Source organism: Pelodiscus sinensis, chromosome 1 (genome assembly GCF_052426305.1).
Source record: "Pelodiscus sinensis isolate ZL-2025 chromosome 1, ASM5242630v1, whole genome shotgun sequence".
Classification (NCBI taxonomy): Eukaryota; Metazoa; Chordata; order Testudines; family Trionychidae; genus Pelodiscus; species Pelodiscus sinensis.
Window position 1 is genome coordinate 142,286,975 of NC_143052.1, and position 26,005 is coordinate 142,312,979.

The following is a 26,005-nucleotide window of genomic DNA, read 5'->3' on the forward strand; positions in this document are numbered from 1 at the left end:
ACAGATGGCAGAACAAGGAGCAATGGGCTCAAGTTACAGTGGGGGAGGTCTAGGTTGGATATTAGGAAAAACTATTTCCCTAGGAGGGTGGTGAAGCACTGGGATGGGTTCCTAGGTAAGTGATGGAATTTCCATCCCTAGAGGTTTTTAAGTCTCAGCTTGACAAAGCCCTGGCTGGGTTGATTTAGTTGGGGTTGGTCCTGCTTTGGGCAGGGGGCCAGACTTGATGACCTCCTGAGGTCTCTTCCAGCTCTATGGTTCTATAAATAGGATGTAACCCCCAACGAGCATGTCATACCCTATAGGAAGAGGGGGTCCCAGGAGCCACACTGACTCCTAATCCCCACCCAGAGAGGGAAAGACTTTACCAACCTTTCTAGCTCCAGCCCTCTCATGCAATGTCTCATTGTTGCAGTGTGCAAGCTATTGCACAGGGCATTTCACATCTGCGGGGGGACAGAAACCCTCAGGCCTATCCACATTTCTCTGCTTTCACATCAGTACAGATTCTCCATCTGGGTAGAGATTGGGTTCGGGTGTAATGGACAGGAGGAGTGCTAACTAAGGGGTTAAACTCAGGTAGCCAGAAGAACCAATGGGCTTGCAGTGCTGAAATCTGAATTGTATAACATTTCCTGTCTGTTTTCTTTGTGTGGGAGAGTTAAATCAGGAGTTGAGAGATACAGAATGATTTAAACCCAGGCAGGACTATCATGCCTCCAGGGAATTCAGGCATAGAAATGGACTGAACCAAAGAAAGATTGGAAGTAAGTCAAGGCAAAAGTGAATCTAGTCATGAGCAGGGTATTTTCTTTATTTTGTGGTTTGGTTTGAACCGCTCTGTGTGGATTTATGCCCCCTCTCCCCATTTACCATCTATGCATTGTTTCCAGAGATTTTCTCTGTATTTTTAATTTGTTTTCCTTATTTGCTCTGTAGCATCTAGCAACCAAGTATGCTTTATCAAGTATGTCTTTTGTTTTGTAATAAAAAATCACTTTAAGGTGATGATTTAATTCTTCTGTCCTGGAAGGTACAAGGAGGTCTGTCTGTCTGTGTGTATCTGCATGTCTTAGACTGGGGGCGAAGGGGTCAGCTACTAGAGATTGCAGTTTGTTTTTTTCTTTTCTTTTTACAAGCTCTCTTGTGGCAGAAGAGCTTGGGGTATCCTGGAGGTGGTTTCAAGTGTTAGCCCCAGTTTTAGGGATAAAAATTATTTGATGGTGGCAGCAACCCCCCAAAATCTGTGTACTGTGATTCTTGGGGAAGTTTTTGTGACCAGTGCCTGTAGTGGCATGGTATATTGAAAGTCTTTGTAGGCCACCTCCTTCTGCACTTTGAGTGCCAGAGTGGGGCACAGCCCTCACATGGGGCATGTCATATACTTGATGAAAATATACTTATAATATGAATGTGTCAGAACAGAGAGATGCTTTATGCTAGATGACTTGTGTACTATATTGTCGGAAAGGTTACTATCTACTGAATACGATTGTCACATTTGTATACATACATCATCTTTGTAGATGAAGTTAGGAATATTGCGTATCTGTAATTTCATATTTGCTGCTTTGGGACATTCCCACTGCTGACACTTCAAAGGCGTGAGTCAACCTGTGAAGTATAGGGACAGGGGCCTTGCAGAGACATGTGACCATGTCACATGATGCTGGAACCCATCTTGAATTCTGTATTTTTCCATGAGAAACTTGGAGTGGGTAAAACCATCAAATAAGGGTGCAAATCCTATTTGAGAGTGGGGAATGAGGTAATTGAGGTTGTCAGTTCTCCCTTACTACCCCATCCAAGAGGACTGCTAGAACCAGCTAAGACTGAACTGGGCAAAGGAACTGGGCAAAGGAACTGGGTCTAGGCTGCAAGGGTGGCTGGCCTGTGAAGAAAATTATTAGAACCACATGTAGGCTGTATCTACATTGGCACCCCGTTCCAGAAAAGGGATGCTAATGAGACCAGTCGGAATTGCAAATGCCGCAGGGGATTTAAATATCCCCCGCGGCATTTGCATGAACATGGCTGCCGCTTTTTTCCGGCTCAGGGCTTTGCCGGAGAAAAGCGCCAGTCTAGACGGGATCTTGCGGAAAATAAGCCCTTTTCCGGAAGATCCCTTATTCCTACTTTCAAGGCCAGGAATAAGGGATCTTCCGGAAAAGGGCTTATTTTCCGCAAGATCCCGTCTAGACTGGCGCTTTTCTCCGGCAAAACCCCAAACAAAAATGGAGACAAGTGAAGGCAGGAAGAGGAGCAAGAAAGAAAAGAAAGTCACAGAAAGGAGGAGCAGAGGAAACCAGAAGGTAGGAGACACAGAATATGACTGCATATGCTATAGACAGCAGGAAATACCAGATATAGATATATGTGTGAGAGAGAGAGAGAGAAAAGGAAAGGTATAATGTCTCCTGATGGGGCCGTGAGTGTGGGAATGCTGGTCTACTGCCTCCAAAATGTTCTTGTTATGAAAAGCCAATGGAATTGCAAGTGACCTGGCTGTGTATAATTGTGCAGGTCAAGCACAGATCCCCCACCAGCATGATCTCACACCTTATCAGGGAAGACAGGAGAAAATAAGTGATGAAAGCTAGCTAGTGAGCCTTCCCAAAACTTGAGAGCTGAACCCAAGGCATCACATACAATGAGGAGCTGAACAGATTGAATGGAAGCTTAAGGATCCTGCAAGAACAGATCATGACTACATGCTACGTGTCTCCCCACTTCTGCTGATGGGGAAAGAGAGGAATTGTGTACTCACAATATGGGAATTTCTTAGAGGGAAGGAGAGATTAGTTAAACTAGGACAAAGAAGGAGCATTTGGGAAAATGAAATTTGAACAAGTCTTGTACTCTGAGGAAAAGTCCTTCACATAGAGCTCCCTAGTTCACTAGGTATGTTAGGCCTGGCTTTTGTTTCACTGCATCACTTTACAGAACCAAAATATATTACCCCAATACACAACTGCAAAACTGCTCCCATGACAACTCAGCACCCACAGGTCCTCAGCACACAAACTAGTTATAAACAGTCTCCCTCCTCAAACAAGCCTCACTTCACCATGTAGTCACAACTCCCTGGCACTTGCTAACCCTCAGTATACTATTACAATCCACCACCACTCAACAACCAGTGCCTGTGCAGGAGGAAAGCAGGGAGGAAGGGCAGAGTGAGGGCACCTGGCTTCAGCAATTAAAATCTAGGGGTCACATGGGATCCTCCATATAACCTATGAGCCAAAGACTGCTTGTGTGTACACACCGAATAGGACAATGCCTCCTGGCCCTAAGGGTGCATGCATCCAGTTGTATTAACAGGTAGGTCAGTGTGTGGGGTCATTCATTCTGGACATATAAAGATTTGAGCTGGAAAGTTTTGGGTTTACTCTAACACACATGGATCTGAGCATCCTCAATCTATACACTGGGGCACTGTAAGAACATCTGAGGCAAGACACTAACTCACAGACAGGAATGCATGCAACACACAGGCAGTCACAGCAAGACAGTAAGCAACCTCTCAGACTGGAAACTTCTCACTGGAACGCTCCCCCCCCCCCCCCCCCCACTAATTAATGACTAAATCAGCAGAGTCACAGATGCAGCCACAGGGGGAAAGCAACGCTCAAAGCCACTCCACACAAGCCTGTCCACACAAACCCAGGGCGCACACCCCAACACACAGCCCACTGTGCCAGTGCCAGGTGTGCACAGATGGCACCTCCCGCGGTCCACCGGGACTCAAGCTTTGATGGCTGCCCCAGGGCTGACTGGATACGGTCGGATACCCCTCAGACAAGCCCCTTCAACCCTCTGCCCCCTCCCGCTCCGCCTGAGCAGTATCTGTCTGCCCCTCTCTGCGGAGCCTGCCCCCAGCCCTCGGCCTCTGGCCACCCCGCCCCGCCTCTCCGCGCACTGCATTGTAGCACCATCTCTGTGCAGCCCCCGCGCCTGACTGTCCCTCCCTGCCCGTGTCAGCCCCCCGCCCAGCGCCACACGCATTTAATTGGCATCGCAGGGAGGAGAGACTGAAAGGCAGCGGAGCCCCCTACCTGAGCCGGCCTCTCGCATCCCCGGCTGCTGAGCGGATGGAGACACGGGGAGTCCAGCTGCTCCCGCAGGCGCTCCCCCCTCGCGCTATCAATTATTCAAGTAGGTTGCAGTGTCCTCTTCCTCTTGCGCGCTCTGCCTCGCCCTCCCCTTCCGCTGCCCCCACCTGCGGGGAGAGGGAGCGAGCGGTGCAGTCACACGCCTCCTTCGGGGGCACAGCCCGGCGGGGCTGTTGCACGGGGAAAGGGGCCCCCTGGGGACTGGCCTGCAAAGCCCGCGCTGGAGCCTGCAGGAATGACAGATCCATGTGCAATGAAAGATGATGTCATGGGATGGCACCTCTAGGGATACGTCCAGGCACCACTGGCAGCTGCAGGCAGGTACAGCACGTCGCGTGCTCCTGCCCGCACCTCCACCCTGCAGAGATGACCCAGTGGGGTTTTTTTGAGAGGGAGGGTGAGGGAGGGTTTGTCTCTGTACTCCATACAATCATCATCTGATTAGTATCAATTGCAGTGAATTTGATTGAAAACCCAGCTCATTGCAAGCTGTGACCAAGGAACAGAGAGGGACTAACTCTCACAGTTAATACTGTTGCCCTTGTGCCTGATAGATGAAAAGCTCTGTACCCACTTATTTCACTCCCCCATCTAAGCCAGCCACCACCCCCAACACATACATCATAGAGCTGGATTGTAACTACTGCAGTAGTTGGGAAAGGCTCTATATTCCCTTCCCATGAGCCAACCTTCTGACCTTTTCCCCACTGATACAATATGGCTGTGTCTAGACTGGCCAGTTTTTCCACAAAAGCAGCCACTTTTCCGGAAAAACTTGCCAGCTGTCTACACTGGCCGCTTGAATTTCCGCAAAAGCACTATCTTCCTACTGTAAGAAATCAGTGCTTCTTGCGGAAATACTATGCTGCTCCCGTTCAGGCAAAAGACCTTTTGCGCAAAAGGGCCAGTGTAGACAGCTCGGATTTGTTTTCCGCAAAAAAAACCCAATCGCGAAAATGGCGATCGAGGCTTTTTTGCAGAAAAGCGCGTCTAGATTGGCACGGACGCTTTTCCGCAAAAAGTGCTTTTGCAGAAAAGCATCCATGCCAATCTAGACGCTCTTTTCCGAAAATGCTTTTAACGGAAAACTTTTCCGTTAAAAGCATTTCCGGAAAATCATGCCAGTCTAGACGTAGCATATGGATTACCAAAATCTCACCTTACATCCCTCTGTTTAGGTCAGAACATGCCCTCAGTTTCTACAGGAAGTCCAAGAAATTCCTTTATTACTAAGCTCTGATTTTAAAATGAGGCATGGTCCCACAACGAGGAAGATAATTTGGGGAGCAATTAAATGCTATGCCTCCTCTAAAGCATCTGTGTAAACATGGTGGGAACCCCTTAGGGACCATCCCTGCTCTGATCAAAGATGGAGTGGGTAACTTCATTTGGTCTAAACCAGGGGTCTCCAACCATTTTAAGCACAAGATCTCTTTTTGAATTTAAGTGCAATCCAAGATCTACCTCAGACCGAAATACTCTTGTCCCCGCCTCCTTCATGCCTTTTTCTGAGGCCCCACCCCTGCTTACTCTGTCCTCCCTCTTTCCCCCATCCTCCCTCCCTTTCACCAGGCAGGGGCAGAGGGTTGGGGTGCAGGATCTGGTCTTGGGCTAAGGGATTTGGAGTGTGAGAGGGGCTCCGAGATGAGCCTGGGGTAGGGAGTTGGGGTAAAAGCTCTGTAAAGGAGTTGGGGACTAGGGGACTTAGGGCTAGGGCAGGGGCTTTGGGTGTAGGAGAGAGTTTGTGACTGGGGCAGGGGTTGGGAATCTGGCTCCAGCTGGACACTGCTTACCTCACGTGGCTCCTGGGTGGTGGTGCAGTGGGACTAAGGCAGGCTCACCCCTGTCCTGGCCCTGCACCACTCTCAAAAGCAGCCAGCAAACTCCCTCCATCCCAAACGCTGTGCTCCTCAATCCAGTCTGTGGAAATAGAACATAGGGGAAGAGGGGAGCATCCTGACACCAGTGTCCCCTACTCTCCCTGCCCTGCTCTGCACAGCAAGCAAGAGACTCCAGGGCTACGTCTAGACTGGCATGATTTTCTGGAAATGCTTTTAACTGAAAAGTTTTCGTTAACGCAAAAGCACTTTTTCCGGAAAAGCGTCTGTGCCAATCTAGACGCACTTTTCCGCAAAAAAGCCCCGATCGCCATTTTTGCGATCGGGGCTTTTTTTGCGGAAAACAAATCTCAGCTGTCTACACTGGCCCTTTTGCACAAAAGTTTTGCGCAAAAGGACTTTTGCCCGAACGGGAGCAGAACAGTATTTCCGCAAGAACACTGACAATCTTACATGAGATCGTCAGTGCTTTTGCGGAAATTCAAGCGGCCAGTGTAGACAGCTGGCAAGTTTTTCCGGAAAAGTGGCTGATTTTCCGGAAAAACTGGCCAGTCTAGACACAGCCCAGGGGAGGGAGGGGGCAGCTCCAAGGCAAAGGGCAGGAGACACACAGCAGTGGGAGGAAGGGCAGCTGAATTGCTGGCACTTGGTAGCCTCTTGGCCACACCAGTCAGGATCACCTGTCAGAGGCTCTGGGATCTACCAGTAGATCCTGACTGGTTGGTGACCACTTGTCTAAACCATTCCTACCAACTGTCTGTCCAAATGATCTAAAAGATCTCCAGTGATGGGTATTTCCCAGCCTCCCTTGGAAGTCTGTTCCAGAGCTTAACTATCCTTATGGCTAGAAAATTTTCCTAATATTTAACCTAAATCTACCTTGCTGTACATTAATCCCATTAGTTCTTGCCTTGACATGAAGAACAACTGATCAACATCTGAACACATTTGAAGCCTATCATCAGGTACCACCCTTTATTATTCCTTTCTTAAGACTCCTAGGCTACGTGTACACCTCAGGCTTTTTACGCAAGAACAAGTGTTCTTGCGCAAAAACTTGCGGAGTGTCTACACTGCACGCACATACTTGCACAAGTAAATTTACAGTAAAGCATCAGAACAGAGGGCTTCTTGTACAAGAGTTATTCCTCTCCCCATTAGGAATAAGTCCTCTTGCACAAGAGCTCTTGTGCAAGAAGGCAGTGTGGACGGGCAACAGGAGTTTCTTGTGCAAGAAACCCCTATGGTTAAAATGGCCATCAGAGCTTTCTTGCACAAGAGAGCATCCACACTGCCATGGATGCTTTTGCACAAAAGCACATGGCAGCAGATATGCTCTTGTGCAAGACCTTGCAAGAACTCTTGCACAAAACAGTTCTTGCACAAGAAGCCTGCAGTGTAGATGTAGCCCTAGTTATTTTAGTGTTTCTTTTTCTAAACCTTTTATCTTTATTGTTCTCCTTTGGACTCTCTTCAGTTTATCTACACCTTTTCCCAAAGCATAGAACTCTAGCTAAGTCCTCACTAGTACCAAGTAGAACAAGACAACTACCTTCTGTGTCTTATACAGAACACGCTTGTTAATGCACTCTTCAATTATATTACCTTTTTTTCACAGCTGCATCACATTGTTTACTTACATTCAATTTATGATGCACTATAATCACCAGATCTTTATCAGCAGCATTACCATTTTGTATTTATGCATTTGATTTTTTTAAGTGAAGTGCTGCGCACTTATCTTTATTAAATTCATCTTGTTGAATTCTGAGCAATTCTCCAATTTGTCAAGGCCACTTTGAATTCTTATCGGCTACGACTACACTGGCGTGATCTTGCGCAAAAACTCTTTAGCACAAGAGTTCTTGCGTCAAAGTAGTTGCGCAAGAGAGCGTCTACACTGGCATGTGCTTTTGCGCAAGAGATGTGCTTTTGCGCAAGAACATCCTTGCCAGTGTAGACGATCTCTACACTGATGGCCATTTTAACCATAGAGCTTTCTTGCACAAGATATTCATGTTGCCTGTCTACACTGTTCTCTTGCACAAGAACAGTTGCACAAAAGGGCTTATTCCTGAGCGGGAGCGTCAGTGTTCTGGTGCAAGAAGCCCTCATTTCATACATTAGAACGTCAGTTTACTTGCGCAAGAACACGCAGCCCGTATAGACAGGCAGCAAGTTTTGCGCAAGAGCGGCCGCTTTTGTCCTCCGAAGTGCTCGCAACCCCTCCCAGTTTGGTATTACCTGCAAAAATTATACAAAAGGCTGAGCTGTGGAACTGACAGCTAGGAAAAAAGCACTTCCTTAATTTGTAAACCCAACACCTGTTTTCCGAAGTTGCTGAGAGATGATAAATATGGAGCTCTGGTGTGTGATTGAGAGTGAGACAATTTTCAAAGGACAGGTGCCCTTTATGACTGATGTAAAGCATATCAGCTTTACATTAGCCTCTTCCGTCTCATTAATGCCAAGTTTGTCACCATTTGAGAGCTCAGCTCTGGGTACAAATTGAAGTTGGGTTTACATGGAGTTTTAAAGATTGGTTCTAAGTCTTCTTGTGCTCCAGATGGGTGAAGTCAGGGTGCGGTGCTGGAGTGAGTCCTCAGAAAGGATTTTTTAGGTGAGCACTAATGTTCAAGGGCAGCTCAGAGGTTTCACTAAGTCTGGAGATGCAATCACTCAAAAACTAGCCTGTCACTAGGTTTCTGCACCCAGCAAAACATAACTCCCATATGCCCCAATGCTCCTTCATAAGGAGAAGCAGGAGAGAGAATGAGAGTTTGATATGCTCATGCTAGAAAAGAAAAGTTAGTTAGATTTAGGAATTGGATTTGAGGAGAACTGGGGGAGGGAATAGGAAATTGGCAAGGACATAGGGTGCAGAGGAAAAGGGTATTGGGGTTTTCAGTGTTGCTAACCCTAAGTGCAAGTCAGCAATCAGGCCCCAAAATAATGAGATTTTTTTTTGAAAAAACGCATTATAACTTTATTTGCTTTTTCTCTTTTGAGCCTCTAAGGAAGTGGTCACCAACCAGTAGACTGGGATCTACCAGTAGATCTTGGAGCCTCTGACAGATGATCCTGATGGGTTTGGCCAGGACACTATCAAGTGCTGGCACTTCAGTTGCCTCTCCATCTGTCATGCTGCTCCTGCCCTCTACCTTGGAGCTGCCCCCCTGGGAGCCTCCTGAATGCTGTGCAGGGTGTGGGAGGAAGAAGGAGGGGGGCTGATGACAGGGTCTCTCCTCCCCCCTCTTCTGTACCCCATCTCCACACAGCGAGATGGGGATGGAGGGAGCTTGGCAATGCAAATCTCTGCCATTCTCACAAACACCAACTGTCCTTCACTCTCATCTCCTGACTCAACACGTACATGGGGGGGTTGTTACTGCTTCTATTGCTTGCAAAGTGGGTTAGTTTTGGTTTCTGACTGGTCTGTGCATTTCATAACTTTCATTTCTCTCTTACACTTACATTTAATTCTTTGAGCAGTGAGTTCTAAAATGCCGAACCTGTTGTGGCTGGAATCATTATCCCCATGGTAATTGCTGCTCCTGGAAGTGGCTGGCATGTCCCTGCAGCCCCTGAGAAAGGCAGAGTAGGGTGTCTCCACATGCTGTCCTTGCCTGTGGACACCGCTCCTGTGGTTCTCATTGATCAATAATGGAGACCCATGGCCAGTAAAAGCTGTAGAGTTAGTACATGTATATGAGGGGCAGTACAGGGAGCCACTGCTGTACATGCCAGCTGCTTTCAGGAGTAAGCCTACCTTGGCTCCACTGCTCTATCCCTGGGGTAGCTGTCTGGCTGTTCTCAGGAGGGGTGGGATTTGAGCCCACAGTCCTATCCTCCCCAGGTAAATACCCTATCCCCTAGGCCACTCCAGAATTCACCCTACCTCCTGCAGGTCCCCTATCCTGCCTTCCTAATGCAGGAACCAGCTCCATTCCTGGGGCAGCCTATGTTGGCTGTCTAGCTGCTCCCAGGGCAGGTGGGTGGGTGGGTGGGTAGGGAGGGGGGCAGGACTTAAGCCCCCCCAACCCTGCACTCCCCAGGCAAATGCTGTATCCCCTAGTCCACTCAAAAGATAGGGAGTCCCACCTCCCTATCTTCAGAGGGTCTCTTATCCTGTTTTGGCAGGACTTGAGCTGCTGGTGGGGGACAGGACTTGAGCCCCCAGCCCTGAGCTCCCCAGGCAAATACTCTATCCCCCTCTAAAACTCACCCCACCTCCCTACCCTCAGGGCAGCCTCTCCCACAGTCTGAACCCCTTGTCCCAAGACCAGAGCCTGCACCCCAACTCCCTACCCCAGCCTGGTGAAAGTGAATGAGATTCGAGGAGGAAGGGGGATGGAGTGAGCAGGGTGAGGCCTCAGAGAAGGGGAGTGGCGGGGCCTCAGAGAGGTAAGGAAGGAAGCTGGGCCAGGGTATTTGGGTTTGAGGTAGATCTTACACTGCACTTAAATTGAAAGAGTGATCTTGTGGTTAAAAAGGTTGGAGACCCCTGTACTAGAACAACTTCCAGTCTGCAATTCTCAGTACAAGACAGCCTTTGATATTCCACTGTCAGACCTACAGACCACATGACTGCACCATCTCAGCTATGCTCTTAGGCTGTGTCTAGACTACATGCCTCTGTCGTCAGAGGCATGTAGATTAGACATATAGGCAAAGTCAAATGAAGCCGCGATTTAAATGATCGCGACTTCATTTAAATGTACAGGCAGTCCCCGGGTTACGTACAAGATAGGGACTGTAGGTTTGTTCTTAAGTTGAATCTGTATGTAAGTCGGAACTGGCGAACTGGCGTCCAGATTCAGACACTGCTGAAACTGACCGCCAGTTCTGACTTACATACAGAATCAACTTAAGAACCCCAGGCGTCCCCAAGTCAGCTGCTGCTGAAACTGATCAGCAGCTGATTCCAGGAAGCCCGGGGCAGAGCAACTCTGCCTGGGGCTTCCTGTAGTCAGCGCTGGTCAGTTTCAGCAGAAGCTGACTTGGGGACGCCTGGGGCAGAGCAGCTGGGGTGCTACTGGACCAACCCAGCAGCACTCCATCTGCTCTGCCCCAGACGTCCTGATTCAGCCGCTGCTGAAACTGACCAGCAGCGGCTGAATCAGGACCTGGGGCAGAGCAGCTGGGGTGCTGCCGGGTTGGTCCAGTAGTGCCCACGGGCGCTGCAGGACCAATCGGCAGCGCCCCAGCTGCTCTGCCCCAGAGTCCAAAACAAAAGCCTGGTCTGCTGGGGGGGGGGGGGAGCACACTAGCTGCGCCCCCCCCCCCCAGCAGACCAGGGACACGGGGAGCAGAGCCGCAGCGGCAGCGGGGTGCCGCGCCTCTGAGGCTTTGCTCTGGCAAAGCCTCAGAGGCGAGGGACCCTGCCACGGCTGCGGCTTCAGTCTGGGTGCCTGTGGTCTGCTGGGGACGGTCCCCAGCAGACCACAGGCACCCTGACTGAAGCCGCAGCCGCAGGGGGGTCCCGCGCCTCTGAGGCTTTGCCAGAGCAAAGCCTCAGAGGCGCGGGGAACCGCCGCTGCTGCCGCTCCTGTCTGGGTGCCTGTGGTCTGCTGGGGACGGTCCCCAGCAGACCACAGGCCCCCGGACTGAAGCCGCAGCCGCGGGGGGGTCCCGCGCCTCTGAGGCTTTGCCAGAGCGGGGAACCGCCGCTGCTGCCGCTTCAGTCAAAGCGGACCGTCCCCAGCAGACCACAGGCACCGGGTCTCAAGGGGCAGCAGCAGCGGTTCCCGCGCTTCTGAGGCTTTGCTCTGGCAAAGCCTCAGAAGCGCGGGAGGCCGCCCGGTGCCCCTGGTCTGCTGGATACGGTCTCCAGCAGACCAGGGGCACCGGAGCAGCTTATGAACGGGGCTTTCTCGCCCCGACTTCCGGGGCGAGAAAGCTCCGTTCGTAAGTGCGGATCCGACATAAGTCGGATCCGCGTAAGTCGGGGACTGCCTGTACATGGCTGCCGCGCTGAGCCGACAAACAGCTGATCAGCTGTTTGTCCGCTCAGCGCGCTAGTCTGGACGCTCCCCTGCCGACATCAAAGCCCTTTGTCGCAGCCCCGTTATTCCTCGTGGAATGAGGTTTACCAGGGCTGCCGACAAAGGGCTTTGATGTCGGCAGGGGAGCGTCCAGACTAGCGCGCTGAGCGGACAAACAGCTGATCATTTAAATCGCGGCTTCATTTGACTTTGCCAAAACAACAAATCTACGTGGCTCCGTCGACGGAGCCATGTAGTTTAGACGTACCCTTACTATAAAAGCATCAATGCCTGTGAGGCTGCGGCACTCATGGACCTTGGGGTTTAGAACCAAATCTTACCATTTATTTCCCATTATCCACCATGACAGACATCATAGGTGGAATGGTTCCCAGCACAGTTTTGATTAGCAGTCCATGTATCACAAACATAGAGAAGTTTGCTGATGATAATAGTGTAGTAAACATCCATTTTTATTTGCAGTTTGACACCATATTCATTTCATAGACTACACTGAAGTTTTCCAAAAGTATCACTGGCTGCACCTATGCACATCATAACGTTATTGTTAATCACTCTATCTAGTAAAATGACATGGCCTCAGTAGCAAAATTTGTCAATGTCTTTGAGTGGTCTGTTGTTGCAGGACACAACTAGAGTAGTTGCAGCACTTTTAAATTCCAGTAGGATATACAATCAGGCTGATATAGGCATCAAATAGGGATTTTGCTGCCAAAAATCAGTATGTAGGGGCCTAGAACTAATATTTGGTTGCCTACATACAGATGGAGGTGATTAAGGACCCAAATCTGAAAATCAAATTACAAATAAATTTACATTCTTGATAACATGTTTGAAAAATTAGCTCCTGTTTAATTAATTTTCTTGTTCAGTCTAGGGATAGATCAAGAAAATGTTACAATGACTCTCTCAAGGCTAACCACCACATTTACAATGATCCAAACATGTGGAATCTCTTGGCCATGACAAAATCAGGTGGTGCCAACTCTGCCATGTCATCTCAGACTGAAAGATTTTGAGAGCTCAAGGACTCCTGCAATCAAGGAGAGCTATGTGAGGTGTAAAGCTAAAAACAATTCATATTCATCTACAATTTCCTTCACCAGTTGTAATTGCAGACAGGGCTGCAGGTCAGAAATTGGTTTCTGATCTCATCTCAGGACCCACATAAGTGACTGTAGCTCTTCCACTAAACTCAATAGGAGATTCAATCTTGTACTTGTAAATATAGATGTATATACCTAACTTTAAGCATCCAAGTCTGAAAATAATATCCATACAGAATATATCCTATGAACAATATGATATCTTGTATTAATCATAACTTGTGTAATAAAATCATTGCTCCTATCCACCATTTTAAGTCTTTGTGTCATTTGTATAGATTATACACTCATCAGGGCAGGGTCCTTGTCTTCATATCTATAAAGACTCTAGCACACATTTGGTGCAATAGAGTCAAACAGGTTGGCTGTGTCTAGACTGGCCAGTTTTTCCGGAAAATCAGCCACTTTTCCAGAAAAACTTGCCAGCTGTCTACACTGGCCGCTTGAATTTCCGCAAGAACACTGACGATCTCATGTAAGATTGTCAGTGTTCTTGCGGAAATACTATGCTGCTCACGTTTGGGCAAAAGTCCTTTTGCGCAAAACTTTTGCGCAAAAGGGCCTGTGTAGACAGCTGAGATTTGTTTTCCGCAAAAAAGCCCTGATCGCGAAAATGGCGATTGGGGCTTTTTTGCGGAAAAGCGCGTCTAGATTGGCACGGACGCTTTTCCGGAAAAAGTGCTTTTGCGGAAAGCGTCCATGCCAATCTAGACGCTCTGTTCCAAAAATGCTTTTAACGGAAAACTTTTCCGTTAAAAGCATTTCCGGAAAATCATGCCTGTCTAGACGTAGCCGTTATGTTTACTTGGCACTTTTCAACTAAAAACCTCAAAAAATGTATTGAGGTTGGTCTCCGTTATTGTTCCCATTCTACAGATGGAAAAACTGGCACAGCAACAAGTGAAGGGCAGAGTTGGTAGAGCAGGGTGAGGAACCGCTTTCTCATACTGTGAAAATGTTGAGATTTAATTTTTCCCCACCTTATTCTCAGACAAAATAGAGACCTTTCTTATTTTTTGTGGAAAATGAGAGCACCCTAATCCCTGTCCCAAAAGAGTCTAAGAGTTAGGCCCCTCACCTTGGTCAGTGTGTCTCAAAGTGGTCTGCGGATCCACACTAAGAAACATGCTAACTGTCCACTCCAGTTTGTTTATTTACTGGCTCTGCAGCCATGGAGCCTTGCAGCTCCCATTGCCTCTGGTTCACTGTTTGCAGCCAAGAAGAGCTGTGGGAAGCAGCAGCCCGGCCCACGTTGCTTCCTGCGGCTCCCCTCTGCTGCCAATGGCAAACTGGAGCCAATGGGAGCAATGAGGCTCCATGGCTGCGGAGCCAATCAATAAACAAATGGGAGCAGCCAGTTAGCAGGTTTCTCAGGGTACGTCTACACTACAACGTTAATTCGAACTAACTTAGTTCGAATTACTTAATTCGAACTAAGCTAATTCGAACTAACGGATCCAGACTAAAAAACTAGTTCGAATTAGCGTTTTGCTAATTTGAACTAGCATGTCCACATTAAGTGGACCCTGAACCGGGCTTAAGGATGGCCGGAAGCAGTGCCGGCAGGGCATCAGAGGAGGACTTAGAGGGTGGAGATGCTGTCTCAGGCTAGCCGAGGGCTGTGCTTAAAAGGACCCGACTCCCACCCCGGACAGACAGTTCTCAGGGGTTCCCTGCTTGCAAAGCAGTCCTGGCTTGGAGTACCCGGACTACCCACACTGGGCACATCACAGCACTCGGCCATCAGACCGGATGCACGTGCCGCAGGCTGCCATCTGGGAAGAGGGGGCAATTGGGGGGCTGCAGGAGAGCTTCCACCCCCAGAAGCCTGCAGAGCCAGCCCAGTCCTCCCCATCGGGGGCTCGTGCCCCATTCCTCCCTCACCTCCTTCCACTTACCCTTCCCTAGCCCCTCTTCTTGATGTACAAAATAAAGATAAAGTGTCTTCCAAAATGGAATCTGTCTTTATTGAACAAAACTGGGGATGACTGGGAAAAGGAGGTGGGAGAGGGGAAGAGAGAGACTGGGAGAGGGGAGGGCAACTAAAATGATCAGGGGTTGGGAACAGGTCCCATATGAAGAGAGGCTAAAGAGACTGGGACTTTTCATCTTAGAAAAGAGGAGACGGAGGGGGGACAGGATAGAGGTCTCTAAAAGCAGGAGTTGGGTGGAGAGGGTGCATACAGAAAAGTTCTTCATTAGTTCCCATAAAGAAGGACTAGAGGACACCAAAGGAAAGGAATGGGTAGCAGGCTTCAAACTAGTAACAGAAAGTTCTTCTTCACAAAGTAAAGCGTCAACCTGTGGAACTCCTTGCTGCAGGAGGCTGTGAAGGCTACAACTGGAACAGAGTTTAAAGGGAAGTGAGATCAAGTCATAGAGGTTGGGTCCATGGAGTGGTATTAGCCAGGGGGTAGGAGTGGTATCCCTGCCCAAGGTTTGTGGAAGGCTGGAGAGGGATGGCACGAGACAAATGGCTTGGTCACTGTCTTCGGTCCATCCCCTCCAGGGTCCTTAGGGTTGGCCGCTGTTGGCAGACAGGCTACTGGGCTAGATGGACCTTTGGTCTGACCCAGGACGGCCATTGTAAGCTCAGGGCTCAGGGTCAGGGGTCTCAGTGGACCCCCTTGATTCTCTTGCGCACCTGCTCCTGGGTGGCCAGGCTGGCAGCTCTCCTGCCCAAGCCGGCCACTTTCCTGTGCCTAGTGCGGAGATCGTGGACAAGGTCCACGATTTCCGCACTAGTCCATGCGGGTGCCCGCCTCTTGCGGTCCCGGGCAAGCTCCCGGGAGCCGCCAGCCTGGTCCCAGGAAGAGGGGGAGAGCTGGGGAGCATCGGGTGGGTGGCTCGATCTGTGCCAGGTGCAGGGTCTGCTGGCTGGGTGCTGGCAGGCTTGCACCTGGCATGGGCACCGTAGCCAGCCCGTGCCCCTTTAAGGGGTCCGGGGCCGGGAGAGGGGCAGTAGAGTTTCCCTGGTGGCAGCAGAGTGGCCACCAGGGAAACCTGGGGAGGGCTAGCCTCCCACTAGTTCGAATTAAGGGGCTACACACCCCTTAATTTGAACTAGCTAGTTCGAACGAGGCTTAATCCTCGTGGAATGAGGATTACCTAGTTCGAACTAAGTGCTCCTTTCGTTCGAATTAAGTTCGAACTGACGGAGCGCTAGTGTAGCGCCTATGAAAGTTAGTTCGAACTAACATCCGTTAGTTCGAACTAACTTTGTAGTGTAGACATACCCTCAGAGTGGAGCTGCAGACCACTTTGAGAAACACTGACCTAGATTGTGGGAGAACCCAATTCTAGTCCGAGCTCTTGCCTGATGTGAAGCAGGGGCTTGAATTTATCCTCCCTTGCTCTCCCCCTGAGTACACTGCCACCAAACTTGTGCTCTTTACACTACCAGACACTTTCCAAGCAGGGAAGAAGAAGACTTCAAGGAAACGGGGATGTGGGAGCTCATATTGGGTGGAGTGGAAGGCAGTCTAGGATTGGGGATTTCAGGAAGGGCTCATGGTGAATGCGGAAAGTGAGAATAGGTCATTTTTAGGCAGGATGGGAATGGGGAGAGTTAGTTGCTTTTTGGAGAAGGGGGAGTCGGGGAGAAGGTGGATTAGGAGTAAAAATAATTCCATTAATGCCTCCACACCCATACAAATTATAACTGGCTCCAGTGACTCACTACAGATTTCCCCGCAAATTGTCCTCTGGCCTGAGATGCAGGAGCTTGGAGGGAGAGTGTTTCATTCTGTGAGCACTAGGAGGGTATGTCTACACTAGCCACCCTAGTTTGAACTAGGGTGGCTAATGTAGTCATTCAAACTTGCAAATGAAGCCCGGGATTAAAATATATCGGGCTTTATTTGCATGTTCCTGGGCGCCGCCATTTTTAAATGCCCGGTAGTTCGGACTCCCTGCCCGCGGCTACACGCGGCACGGGCTCGGTAGTTAGAACTAAAGCTCCTAATTCAGACTACCGTTACTCCTCCTGCAATGAGGTGTAACAGTAGTCCGAATTAGGGGCTTTAGTTTGATCTACCTAGCCCGTGCTGTGTGTAGCCGCAGGCAGGGAGTCCGAACTACCGGGCATTTAAAAATGGCGGCGCCCGGGAACATGCAAATAAAGCCCGATATATTTTAATCCCGGGCTTCATTTGCAAGTTCGAATGACTACATTAGCCACCCTAGTTCAAACTAGGGTGGCTAGCATAGACATACCCAAAGAGAGTAAAACAGGGGTGGGCAATAATTTTTGGCCAGGGGCCACCCCAGAAGGGACAGGGCCTGAACTGGAAGGGACGGGGCCAGGATGCTTCTGGCTTCCCCATCCACAGACCATGATTAGTCTGGGGGTGGGGGAGCCCCTTTGCCCCCCACTTCCCATTAGGCACCCATGTCCCTGGCAGGGTGGGAAGAGGCTTTGCACACTCCCCCACGCCCAGGCCAATCAGGGTTTGGGGGCGGGGGGAGCATGCGAAACCTCCTCCTGCCCTACCCCTCCCGCTAGGAGCACACAGCACTTCTGTGCTCCTTGCAGGACAGCAGGAGGCTTCGCGCACTTCCCCCGCCCCAGGCCCTGACTGACCTGGGGGCAGGGAAGCTGCACAAAGCATCCTTTGCCCTGCCCCGCCCTGCACTTTGAAGTGCCATGCACTCCTCGCAGGGCGGGGGGGGGGGGGGGGCAGAGGAAACTTCACGCAGCTCCCCCGGCCCCAGGCCAATCAGGGCTTGGGCTTGGGGAGGGAGAGGGGGAGTGTGTGACATCTCCTCCCACACCTCAAGCAGCACATGGCTCTTCAAAGCGCTGCGTGCTCCTGACAGGGCAGGAGGAAGCTTTGCGCACTCCCCTGCCCCCAGGCCCTAACTAGCCTAGGGGTGAGGGAGAGGTAGGGCCTCCGCGGACCAGATCAACCCGCTTGGCGGGCTGGACGTGGCCCACGGAGGCCCTTTTGCCCACCCCTGGACTAAAATCAACCTCAGCCCCAACCTAGGAGACAGCAAACCCAGACAGCCCCTTTGGGAGCTGGGAATATATGGAGATACATTGTGTTCTCAGAGAGCGGACGTCACACACATGGCAGAACACGTGTCATCCTGGTGCTTCTTCGGGAAACAAGAAAGGTGAAGCTGCCCCTTTAAGATAGGAAACCGCAGCTTATTAGTGTGGACAGCACGAACCACTGCAGTATATGAGCTGGCTGAAAGGAGGGAGGGGGAAAAGGACACAGAGCTAGGGACCATCAACAAATTACTGCACTACGCAAAGCAACATGATGACCAGCTACACACCAAGAAAATAAAAGGCAAGTATATGCATGACACAGCACAAAGCTTGTTTGAAAGAGCAACAACCAATACATGATACTGCACTCGTGCATATTTTTCAGTATGTGTCACTGCACCTGAGCTTATGTATAATTCCATGAGCCAAACACTGTTGTTATGTGTTTGTTTATTATTACTGGAGTAGTGCTTGGGAGCTCCCAAGCAAAATAAGCGGCAAGGAGTCATGTGGCATCTTATAGACTAACTGCAGTGTAGGAGCATAAGCTTTCGTGGGCAAAGACCCACTTCGTCAGATGCATGTAGTGGAAATATCCAGAGGCAGGTATAAATATGCAGGCCAGGATCAGGCTGGAGATGACGAGGTGGATCTCCAGCCTGATCCTGGCCTGCATACTTATACCTGCCTCTGGAAATTTCCACTACATGCATCTGACGAAGTGGGTCTTTGCCCACGAAAGCTTATGCTCCTACACTGCAGTTAGTCTATAAGGTGCCACAGGACTCCTTGCCGCTTTTGCAGATTCAAACTATCACGGCTACCCCTCTGATACAAGCAAAATAAGGCTCAATTGGGGGAGTACAAAAGAAGAGACAGCCCCTATTCTTTAGCCCTTATTCTCTAAGGCCATGTCTACACTGGGAAACTATTTTGAAATTACTAAATTTGACTTAAGAACTCCTGATATATCAAATTCAAACGATCATGTGTTCACAATGGGGAAGCATCGAAATTAGTCTGAAGCAGGCTCTGTTAATATGGATGCTCTACCTAGGACTTAGAGCCCCAGGAAGCCCTCTGGGGAGCTGTGGGAGGTCTTCAGAAGGCCAATAAGTTTGAATTAGTGGCACTGAAGCATCCATGCTAATGTTATTTTGAAATTACTATTGCGGAATTAGTGTTACTTCTTGTAAAAACAGGAGTACAGAGTTCAAATCCCGCAGTCCATTATTTCAAAATAATGGTCTTGGTAGTGTGGACACCCCACTTATAAATTCAAAGTTGGGGGAGTTATTTTGGAATAAGGTCCTAGTGTAGACCAGAGCTAAATAAATAAGAGATAGTAGTCCTCTCCCTATTTACATACATGAAACTGAGCGATAGGGACTTGCCTGACGTCACACAGGAAATTAAACCCAGATCTCCTGTGTCCCAATCTAGTATGGCAACCACAACAGTATCTTCCGTCCCCCTCCACTTTCCTTACTACTGCGACTTATCAGACTCAAGTCATGGAATACTAGGCACCTATGAACAGGTATCCTGTTATATACAGGACAAAGGACAGTGTTGCCAACTCTCCTGATTTTGTCATGAGTCTCATAATACAGGCTGAACCTCTCTTTTCCAGCACCCTCGGGACCTGATTGGTCCCAGATGAAGGAATTTACCAGACAACAGGAGGTCCCCTGACACCAGTCCCTCAGTCCGCTGCCCCTCCTCACTGCTGGCTTCTTCAGCCCGGCTGGGTTGTCGGTGGGCTAGCCCCAGCTCTGCTGCCGGCTAGCAGGTCAGCTCCAGCCCCAAGGCCAAATGGCACACTGCCCTATCAGGATGCTGCAGCCCCAACCCCACAGCCGCAGTCATGCTGTCACCGCCATCACTGCTACCACCCGGGCTGCTGCTGTCCCACCGCCTCCCAGACTGACGCAGACCAACCAGGCTTTCCCTTTTGGGCTGCTGTGGTCCTGGCTCCGCTGTTGGGTCGTGGACAGCCCTGATCGTGCTCCACCCAGGCTGCTTTGGCCCCACTGCTAGCAGACTCATGGGGCTGCACCAGGCTCACAGCTGCTGCCTGCGTGCCATAGGGCTGTCTCACCCAGGAACATCCATGGGCATGCCAGACCACAGATGTTGCTGGATGAGAGAATCCTGGATTTTGGAAGTGTAATCTGTACTTATTGTTTTCATTGAAGCCCCAGCCTCTGGAGTCAAGTGGCTATGTGATTATTTTTGCCTTCATTCTTAAAGTAAAAGAAAGTTTCTAGCCCTCATGGCTGTGGAGAAAACTTCAGTGTGTGACCCCAGTGCACCAAAAAGGCTCAAATAATAGAAGGCAAATAAAAAGATTTTTACCAAATCTATTATTTTTACATAATCACATGATTTTAATGCCAGTTGCATGGTTTTTGGTGAATCATGATTTTTGAACATTTGTGATTGGCAATACCGATGTGCACATCAAGCATGTACCAACCAGAGCAGCATAGAGTTCAGCTAGAAAATATCCACATGTTACTACACCCTTCATAGCCACGAAAAACACATCGCGGATCATGAAATCTGGTCTCCCCAATGAAATTTGGCTATTGTACAGAGGTTGCAGTATTGCCACCTTTACTTTTGTGCTGTCTTCAGAGCTGGGCGGCCGAACAAAGACAGCTATTGGCCAGGTGCCCAGCTCTGAAGGCAGTGCCACTGTCAGCAGCAGCGCAGAAGTGAGGATGGGATGGGATGGTATTGCTAACCTTATTTCTGGGCTTTCAGCCCTGAACTTCTGGCAAACAGCCGCCAGTCTCTAGTCATCCAGCTCTGAAGGCATCACCACAACCTGCTGCAAAGCAGAAGGAAGGGCAGCAATACCACCTTTGTTAACACCCCACCCACAGCCTCTTTTTGGACCCCCATTATTAGAAGCTAGTGAGATTTCAGCTGTAAACATCTGAAACCATAAAATTTAAGACTTTTGAAATCTTTATGACCATGAAATTTACCAAAATGGACAATGAGTTTGGTAAGGCCCTAACCATGCCAAGCCAGCTAGAGGGTCTGTCATTTTACTACTTACCGATATACTGTCACTGTCAACTTCAGTGAGGCAAAAGACAAAGATAGGGATCCTCCCAGTGGTGTACCCAGAAAGTGACACTTCAGGTGGGTGGGCAATGATGGGGGTAGGAAAAAGAGGACAAGAGGGATGAGATCATCTCCCCTCCAAGAAGCCGGAGAGGGAGGACATGATGGACACACTGGCCAAGGGACCCCAAGTCACAGGGTGTGTGCACAGGGGCTTGCCCAATTCCGCCTGCCTGCCCGGGCACTCCAGTCTTGGGAGTGGGGTCCCAGTGGGGTTCCTGGAGCGCCAGGAGGAGCAGGGTAAGCCCCTTAACCCCAATACTGCTGCCCAGCTGGAGCAGCAGGCAGGCTAACAGAGCAGGAAAAGTCCTGATACCAGCTCCTCAGCTGGAGCAGGGCCCTGATCCCTGACCCTGCTCCCCTGCTGCAGCACCAGACACTGCAGGGCTAGTTCTTCATCCCGCTCTTGTGCTGGAGCACCTGGCAAAGTGGGGTAAGCCCTGCACTCCGATCCTGCTCCTTGGCTGGAGTACTGGGCAGGCTGGCGGAGAAGCCCTGAGGGGCTGCAGGAATGGGCTTGGATGAAAAATGGGTGGGCCCACTCAGGCCCACCTTTGGCTATGCCCCTGGATCATCCATCAATTACTAAACTAATAAGGATATTGGAAAGACAATGTTGGGTGAGGTAATATCTTTTATTGGACTAACTTCTGTTAATGAGACAAGCTCTCTCACCAAGCAAGGTTGGTCTAATAAAAGAGATTACCTCACCCACTTTGTCTCTCTAGAGCCTTGGAACAGACATGGCTACAGCTACACTGCATACTGATAAGGCTATATCAGGGCTACGGCACATCCAGTAATGAGGGCACCTCCAAGGCCCTAATTCAGTCACAATAGTGCAGAAATTGTGGATCCTCTGCCACAATTTTGATTTTAATTAGCTCACTGTGCACTGTCCACAACTTTGCATACATTTTGTGTATGCAGTTAGTACTGCACTAACATCCAATGCCTGTAAAATGTTAAAGACCAAAGTGACTGGATGTGATTTCTAAAACAGTTGTGTTCAGACTTTTAGTCTTTTGAATTGATATTGTAACAATATGGTTTTTCTGTAGCCATGTTGGAAGGCCTGTGCTAGGCCTGAATGAAAGCCTTCTTCTGTAGCCAGACTGAAGAGCAGCAGCCATTAGCTGTAAGGTCTAGAGTCACATACTCACATTCAGTCTATTTTGTATTAAAATAGTGTCACAGCAAGTTGTGAGAAGGGAATTTTGCGCTGATAGCTCCCCCACTGTCACCAGATAAAGAAACAGATCTCAAGATGGGTAAAGAAAACTTAAGTAACACCATTCTACTTGGCAAGAAACTGCTTATCAATAGAGAATGTTGTGGAATCCGCACTCTATGGCTTAAGTATCCTTACTTTTCTATTGTTTGTCTGTATGATCTCTGTCTGGTTTGTAACTGTTTCTGTCTGCTGTATAATTAATTTTGCTAGGTGTAAATGAATTAAGGTGGTGGGGTATGATTGGTTAGGTAATTTTGTTATGTTTGGTTAGTAAAATTATACTAAAATAATTGGTTACGGTATAACTAAGCAGGACTTAGGTTTCATTATATAAATTGGAGTCCAAGAAGGAGACCAGGAAGAAGATCAGAAGTAACAGAAGCAAAAGAAAAGAAACAAAAGGCTGGAAGACCAAAGGGAGACAAGGAACACCAAGGAAAAGGGGGAAGACCTAGAAGAACTCACCTCCGAGACAGCCTAAGACCAGATCATGACGTGCAGCAGCTAAGATCCAGAGAGACTGACCTTGCCTGGCCAACAGGGGAAGTCTGCCTGTACCAGGATTGGTGAGCATGACACTGTGCTTAGCATGTGTATTCTGTTTGTTTGGGAATTCATTGAATCTACTCGCCCGTGGTGAGTAGATTTTAGCTGGTCACCCCATTCACCGGCGGCGCACGCATGCATAATGTGGGTCTTGCGCATGCGCAGTGCGGGGCTGGCAAGCGGATTTCGCTGCCGTTTGTCAAGCCCTCTTGATAAAGTTCCATTACTGTTTTTCAGCAATTTTCTGTTTACTCGGCCAATTTTTTTGAAGATCATCCTGCAATTCAAGTAGGGCCTTTGGCACTACATATGGCAAGCCAGAGAGCTGCCACTGTTTACTGCAACATAGACAAAACTGGATGCATCTTACTGTTTACAGCATCACAAAATTCAGGAAGAGATTGTTCACCAGTCAATGGAACATGACAAGAGACAAGGAACCATCCACTAACACTGAATTCCTCCGAAGCCTATTGGAAGGTTTTTGTGTATTGTATGTTCTCCTTGAAAGCTGTATAGTTTTCTCTGATGCTTTGTCTTGCCAATTAGACTGTAAATTATTTAAGAAAAAGGTTGTCTCTTCTTTGGGTTTGTACTGCACCTAGCACTATTGGCACCTCTGGCCACCAAAATATAAATAACAAAGAATAATGACAATCATGCATTTCCACTATTAGGACTGCAGTAAAATCTCAGTCTTTGTTTAATTTATAAATGCTGTTATTAATAGTATAAGGCATATGAGCCGCTCATGTTCTGCCTAAAATTATACAGCTAGGTTAGGGAGCATTTAACAGTCATCAGATTGCAGTGAACTGGGCTGCTAGGAGAGGGAATATGATCTAATAATTGCTAGATTGTAATGAATGCCAAAGCATGGGATAGGGAACATGCAACAGTTCCTAGACTGCAAGTGATGGCATGGCTGGAAAAGGGAGCATCCAATAATTTCTAGACTGCAGTGAAGGATGGAAATAGGGAGGAGCAGCAATGCTATGATGACATGTATGCTTGTGTTAGGGAACATCCAACAATTCCTTAACTGGAACTAAAATGAACTGTAATTGTTAAAGGAAGAGCAAGCTGTCTTCTTCCTTCTTAATGTGTGCCAGGCCGTAAAGAAATGTGTGGAACTATAATCACCATTGGCTCCCTGCCACTGTGATGGAAACTACAGAAGTAGTAGATATCTATATGCACAGCATCTGTGTTGTGGTAGTGCCCAACCCCCTGCCATCAGAGGGGTGCTGGTGAACAAATACAGAGAGAAGGCAATAGTCCAGTGAGATAGGGCCATTTCTTCATTTCTACAGCAATAATATTAATTAATACAAATATCATTTAATCTATTTGTATATGACATTTCACTGTGAAGAGCTTTACCATCCATAGAACCACATTAAGAGAACATCCAGAAGGCTAAGTTAGCAGCACTCAAAATTAGAAAATGCCAGTGTTAAAGAAGCACAGTCCTGCTTTGAAAAGTGATTTTAAAAAATGGGAATATAGTGACTTCCTGTTTATTAGGTCTCTATTACACTAAACCAAATGTGTTCACTTTTCAGGGAGGAAGGTAAAACATCTAACTTGCCAAACCTGCAAATCACCACAAGGAACTAGTTAGGTTTTTCCCAACTCCTGCATCATAATCAGTAATAAAGATAAACTCTGCCCTCAGTGACCCCTCAGGAGTGACTCCTATCTGACAGGTACAACTGACTGGAGCATAGAAATTGGTTCATTTGATGATGCATGCAAAGGAATAGGCTTCATCTTCTTTCTGAACTTGCTCACCACAAAACAGGAGTAGAAGCAGGGGGAATTTATTACTGTTACTTAAACCTAGCAAGGCTGAATAGAGATGGTCTAGTAGGCCAGAAGGTGCCATTTTTACAGACTTACTTTTCAAGTGGAGCCAGTATTTAAAATGTATTTCTAAGAATCTTTCCTACCTTACTGTCCTGGTCAGTAATTGCTCCACACCCCCTTTACTTGAATTGCTGGATGCTCTGAGCTTTGTCTCACCTGCCCCAGGCCTTGTCTTCATTGCTAAACAAAAGATGTGTGTTTTTTACCTTAGGTAACCATCCTGGAAAACAAAATGAAGACCAAGCACTTTAGTTTTGCCACAAAGTATACTCACCAAAGTTAGCCCCATATCCCTGTTTGAATCCCCCATCTACTTTCCCTCACCTCACAATAAAATAAAGTGGCAGGTCTTCACTGTGTCAGGATAGCTCATATGAGTTAGTTACCCAAAGTAAAAAAAATGCACCTTTTTTAAGCTTTGAAAGTAAGGATTCAGCCTGTGAACTCTGTGGGGCAGGGAATACAGCTCACTCTGCAGTATATTTTAAAGTGTACAGCACTCCATAAATGATCATTACCACTAATATACAGTGCTGTACCCTTGAAAGCACAGTTCAAGCATTAACTAATTAATTAATCAGCCCACCCAGGTGGTAAATCAGTCTGTCAGCTACTGATATGAACCAGGAAGGTAGCACAATATGCAAGGGAGTCATTGATGTAGAGTATCAGGGGAGGAGGGGTGAGTGTTGATATTTAAGTTGTTTAAGGCATTAACAAACTTTGCAAATCTGAGTTTGTGCAAGAGCAAGGTACAAAGACTGTAATATGTATTATGCAGGGTCAGAGCTCAGTTGAGCTGTTTCTCTTACCCTTATCGTTGCCAAATATGGAGTTTCAGTTTCCAGCAGATATCGTATGGCCTAGAGCCATTTTCCACAGTACCTCGGGCGCAATTAGGGTTGGTATGTGATCCCTGAAGTTAAAGAAACCTAGGCTAAACTCTAGCCTTGATAAAGACATTCTGCAGTCCTAAAATCCCCCACCTTTATATACAGTATCCTTTTTTATTCCATGTCTTAAGCTGTAATGTACTGTTACTGTAAATTCTTAGATAGCTATGGCATTCCACCCCAGAAGTGGTGGCATTTGGGGTGGTGGGTGATTGTCCTTGTACAAATAGCTTATAAAACAGTTTGGGATAAATGTAACTGT

General features: G+C 48.3%; 1 protein-coding gene and 1 long non-coding RNA gene across 8 annotated transcripts in view; one reads left to right on the top strand and one right to left on the bottom strand.

The window, feature by feature from the left end:
- The window catches only part of LOC102455908 (rap1 GTPase-activating protein 1), a 78,164-nt gene extending 73,966 nt beyond the window's left edge, over positions 1-4,198 (bottom strand). For all 7 annotated transcript variants that reach the window (XM_075903319.1, XM_075903341.1, XM_075903337.1 and 4 more), the window contains exon 1: positions 4,059-4,198. The gene's annotated coding sequence lies outside the window, so the exon portion shown is untranslated. The remainder of the gene's footprint in view (positions 1-4,058) is intronic.
- On the top strand, positions 4,035-13,271 carry LOC102455755 (uncharacterized). Its single transcript, XR_331222.5, has 3 exons — positions 4,035-4,158; positions 6,857-6,918; positions 12,831-13,271. It is a non-coding gene; the product is annotated as an uncharacterized LOC102455755 (long non-coding RNA).
- The last annotated feature ends 12,734 nt before the right edge of the window (positions 13,272-26,005 follow it).